At 40.1% G+C, this 5,571-nt stretch overlaps 1 pseudogene; it reads left to right on the top strand.

Moving 5' to 3' along the window:
- Positions 1-276: 276 nt before the first annotated feature.
- LOC133250132 (U6 spliceosomal RNA) lies at positions 277-368 on the top strand (annotated as a pseudogene).
- The last annotated feature ends 5,203 nt before the right edge of the window (positions 369-5,571 follow it).

The following is a 5,571-nucleotide window of genomic DNA, read 5'->3' as shown; positions in this document are numbered from 1 at the left end:
TGAGCGACTGATCTGATCTGATCTGATCTGAAAGACCCTGATGCTGGGAAAATTGAAGGCAGGAAGAGAAGGGAATGACAGAGGATGAGATGGCTGGATGGCATCACCGACTCTATGCACATGAGTTTGAGTAAGCCCCAGGAGTTGGTGATGGACAGGGAAGCCTGGCGTGCTGCAGTGCATGGGATCACCAAGAGTCAGACATGACTGAGCGACTGAACTGAACTGAATGTAAAATACATGTCATGTTGTGGGTTGTAAGTTAAAAACTTAAGAGTACTCACTGGTAGTACATAGACTAAAATTGGAAAGAATCAAAGAAAATTAGCATGGCCCATGTAGAAACTCACAAAACATTCCATGTTTTTTAAATGTTACTTTTTTTTAACAACTTAGAAGAGTTTGAGAAACACGGGGTCAGAGGCTCTCTATGGACCCCTTCCTTCTGCTCTATAACCCTTAACTACTCCAGCTTACCATGAATTCACCTTTCTGTAACTTCGTTTTAGTTAGTACCATGTATTTCTGGTATTATTTCATGTATTAGCTCAGTTGGCAAAGAATCCGCCTGCAATGCAGAAGACCCTGGTTTGGTTCCTGGGTTGGGAAGATCCACTGGAGAAGGGATAGGCTACCCACTCCAGTATTCTTGGGCTTCGCTTGTGGCCCAGCTGGTAAAAGATTCTGCCTGCAATGCAGAAAACCTGGGTTCGATCCCTGGGTTGGGAAGATCCCTTGTAGAAAGGAAAGGCTACCCACTCCAGTATTCTGGCCTGGAGAATTCCATAGACTGTACAGTCCATGGGTCACAAAGAGTCAGACACGACTGAGCGACTTTCACACCACTTCATGTATTTCTGGCCTATCATTTATTTTCTCTAAGAGGGAGGCAGGACAGGGTAGTGGTTAAACGCACCTTATGAAGTTAGGTAAATCTATGTTTGAATTGAATTTCTTCACTCTTTAGTTGAATGACCTGGAAAATACACCCAACCTCTCCCAGCCTTGGGTTTCTTATATGGATGATCACATCTAGGACACACAGTGTTTCTAAGATTAAATAAGACGCTGTAAGTCAAGCTCACAGCATGAAAACCTTGTTCACAGAAAGTGCTTGGTGTAAGACAGAAATTATTATCTGACTTCCTGTCCCACAGATTTTAAGGCACAGTCTGCAATATAGTGCCTGGGGCATACAAAGTCATAAATACTGTAGGCATAGAAAATCAAGAATTCCAGCCTCAAACAGCCTTGCAAGATGCAGAGCAGCCATTCTCTGTGGGCATACCCCAAGAGTATCCAGGTCTCAGGAGCAGAGACCACAAATCCCCTTCACTTTCCCTCTGACATGACTGGCTGAACCTGAGAAGGCAAGGCAGAAAGAAGGATGCAGATCTTGACTACAATTTTCTTCAATGATCAAAACAACCCATGACGTTTCAGTGCAATCCAAACCAAGACAGATGGAAACTCAAGATCAACAGTTTCACAAGCATGTACCTGAGAAGATTTCAGACAGAAACACAGGACAAAGAAATGAGAAAGAGCCAGCGGCTGGGACACTGAGAAAATGAGTCTCCATTTCACATATTACACCAGGAAAAAAATGACCATCATCCAACAGTCAAAAAATAAGCAACTGACGAGGTCTTAATTGCCTCAGAAATACTCTGGGAATCAAAGCATTGTCTTGTAAATAATTCATTTCAGGAAATACCTACTAATCAATTACTAGGGCTTCTGTGTAATAGTTTCCCCACATTTATAGGTGGTGTTCATGTGAATTGGATCATTGACTTTAGAATGAGATAAGCAGCAGTACTGGTAACCTAACCTACTTACTCCAAGTAGCTACAAAGAAATTAGCTGCCCTTAGTGGAAGCCAGCACTTTACAAAGAGTGAAAAAAATCCTATTCATCATGAGAGAGCCTCACATCAACCGAGTCCCCTCCAAGGACTAAGCTGAGACGATGTTGATGGAAAAAGGGATAATGATCCATAAATAGGCATATGAGAAAGGAGTGGAAAGGGGAGGGAAACGTCATGAGATTGGAGAGGGGAAAAAAATGGGCTTTAAAATGATAAAATGTTAAAAATATTGTAAGGATTACCCAAATAGTATTACAAAGAACAGAACTGTTGAAAGTAACACTCGATGCTGGCATTTTGTGTGTGTGTGTTGGGGGAGGGGATTTAGTTTGAAATTGTATGATGAAAAAGAAAAGAAAATGTATGTGAATAATGTAGCCCCACCTAAAAATATGTTGCTAACACAATGGTTTTTCAGGAAAGAAAAGGCAAGGATGCCTGGAAATAGCTGCATCTAATCAGCCCCCATCCCAAGCAATCAACTGAAATCCAGGAAATTCCATATGTAACCAGAAGAATAGACATCCTGGAGCATTTTGCCACAGTTAAGATTAGCGGAAACAGACCCCCATCAGCACTGGTAACAAAGAAGAATTAAAGGTGAAGAAACTGCTGTGGGTCCTTGTGCCTCCCTTCTGGGAAGGTGGTGGCCGTGGGGGCAGAAGGATGGGAATTAGGACAGAGGCAGTGGCCCTGGCTGGGCTGACAGCCTATTGTTCTGAAACTGCCCCTTCAGTGGCAGCTCAGAGCAATGTATTCCTTCAGGGAAAATGATTAAAATGACTGCAGCTAGAGCTCAACTTATCCTCCTGATTTATCCTAACAATCTCTAAAAATGTTTGTTAACATAGCAGTGGTTTATGATTAACAGTTTTGGGGTCTCGTTTAAGAAATCCTTCTGTACCCAAAGGTTATAAAAGTGTTCTCCTGTATTTTCTTCTAAAAGATTTAAAGTTTTCCCTTTCACAGTGAATTCCTCTTTCTCTATGGAATTGAAAGACACAAAGAGCACAAACCAAAAAGGAAAAAAATGATTCAATCTCACTTCACTAAAATTAATAACTTCTGCTTGCTGAAAATATCATAAAGAGAGTAAAAAGATAAGCCACAAACTTGGAAGAAAATCCTGAAATCATATCTGACAAAGAACTAGGATGAAGAGTATATAAAGAATGGCTGCAACCTATTGAAATCCAAAAAGACTTGATAAAGTAATTCACAAAAAGAAATATAGATGATAACTATTCAAGATATTAAAAGATCCTATGTTTTTGTTTTTGTTTTTGGTTGCACCTCGAGGCTTGTGGGAATCTTATTTCTCTGACCAGGGATGGGACCTGGGCCCTCAGCAGTAAAAATGCAGAATCCTAATCATTAAGCCACCAGGGAATTTCCAAAAGATTCTTAACTTCCTTAGTAATCAGGGAAATGCAAATTAAAATCATAATGAGATATCATTTTACATCCACTGTACATGCGTGCATGCTAAATCGTTCAGTTATGTCCGACTCTGTGTGACCCTATGGACTGTAGCCAGCCAGGCTCCTCTGTCCATGAGATTCTCCAGGCAAGAACACTGGAGTGGGTTGCCATTTCCTTCTCCAGGGGATCTTCCTGATCTAGGGATTGAACCCGTCTCCCTTGTGTCTCCTACATTAGCACATAGGTTTTTTACCACTATTGCCACCTGGGTTCATCCACTAGGTGAACAAAAAAGAAATTAGTAATCAGAGAAATGCAAATTAAAATCATAATAAGATATCATTTCACACCCACTAGATTAACCAAAAAATGATAAAATCTGGTAATACAAAGTGTTGGTGAGGGTGTGGAAAAACTGAATCTTATTTACTACTGTTGAGCTATAAAATAGTACAATTTCTTAGGAAAACAACTTGACACTATCTAAAATAAGTACAGATTACATTTCTATGGCCTAAGTGTGGAAACTCTTGTGTATATGTATAATACTATCAATAGAAAGGAGCACAATCTACATTATTCATAGCAAAACACAAAGAGAGTCAAGCACGATTGTTTGGGGATACCTACCTTGTAGTCTACTATTTTTAAAAGGCAAGAGATGATAAACACAAAATTCAGGAAACTGGTTATGTCTGTGGGACAGGCAGGAAGGTGGGAAAAATTTGGGACAAGGACACAGCCAGAGTCAATTATATCATTCATGTTAGGAATCCTCTGTTGGCCAGTGGCTTTATATATAATACATATCCCATTGTAGGCACAGAATATTACATAACAAATTGCTTTCCATTTCTTAAGAAAAGAAATGGGTGAATAAAGAACAACAATCTCTAATGGCTCAGTGCCAAGGAAAGCAGACCTTGGTAAGGTGGGTCTCACTAATACAAGAGGAGAAGGGTCACTCAAGAAGTGATGGATTGCTCTATGTCAGGGAGGGTCCGAATAATCTTTGTGCCCCTGGAGGTCCTCCCAGAACATGGGCAGCTGGCCTAGTAACCAGGACCTGTGCCCAGGGTTCCACCCTATTACTCAGGTTGGCATGTGGCCTGGGTGGGCAAGTGGTGATCAGTTATGGAAAAGGCATGCCACTTAGCACATGAATGATGTATGTGGCAAGATCTATTTTAGATGATTTTCCAAACAGAAAACTGAAGGCTGTTCTGGGGTAAGCCCTTTTGGTCTAATACTGGATATACCCTACTGTACTGTCCACCTTAACGGCATGAATTTGACACCGAAACAAGGCTGATTTCTCAACAGTTGGCACTTTGGATTGTTATTTCAAAGACTCAGTATTGAAGTCTTGAAATTGTTGGACTTTGTGACCCTAGCATTACTCATATGACTACAACCATTTTCCTGTTATTTCTATCTTTAATATATTTTCATCTTACCTATTCGCCCAAAAGGATTATAAAGTTACTGCAGGGAAGTATGGTATAAAGCCCTGTTTTGTTCATCCTTGCTGCCAAAAACTTGGCAAAATAAGGGCTTGGCTAAAAAATAGGTTGTTATTTTGAAAAATTATAAACTCATAGGTAGTTGCAAAAAATAGTAGAGAGGTTCTATGTACACTTCACTCAGGTTCCCACAATGATTACATCTTACATAACTATGGAATATTGGAGAAGGAAATGGCAACCCACTCCAGTGTTCTTGCCTGGAGAATCCCAGGGACGGGGGAGCCTAGTGGGCTTCCATCTATGGGGTCACACAGAGTCGGACACGACTGAAGCGACTTAGCAGCAGCAGCAGCAGCAGCAACTATGGAATAAGGTCAAAACTAGGAGACTGGCATTGGTGTAATGTGTGTTCCAAGTCCATCCATGTTGTTGAAAATGGCAAAAAAAATTTTTTTTTACAGCTGAGTAGTATTTCATAAGCCTATATATGTATCACACCTTCTGTATTTGCTTTGAACTTTTAGCTATCAGTTTTATTAATAAGTGTGTTCAAAATATTTTGACTGAGAGCATTTTAATCACAAAATTAACATGGTACTACTAATCCAGTTAAAATCTTACTCAACAGAACCAATAGCAGCAGTAACTGAACCCCTATAAAATTATATTTGGTACACACTTTTGAATTGTCTCAATATCTACAGCATCAGTTCCTGCTTCCAAGCTCAGGGATACTGGGAATTCTTTTATAATATAATATTTGCCTACCGGTATCTTCGTGGAGTTGAACCATAGAGCTACAAAGAATATGTT

The sequence above is a fragment of the Bos javanicus genome, chromosome 6 (genome assembly GCF_032452875.1).
Source record: "Bos javanicus breed banteng chromosome 6, ARS-OSU_banteng_1.0, whole genome shotgun sequence".
Lineage (NCBI taxonomy): Eukaryota > Metazoa > Chordata > Mammalia > Artiodactyla > Bovidae > Bos > Bos javanicus.
Note: the sequence above shows the minus strand (reverse complement) of the source record. Positions and strands in the feature narration are given on the sequence as shown.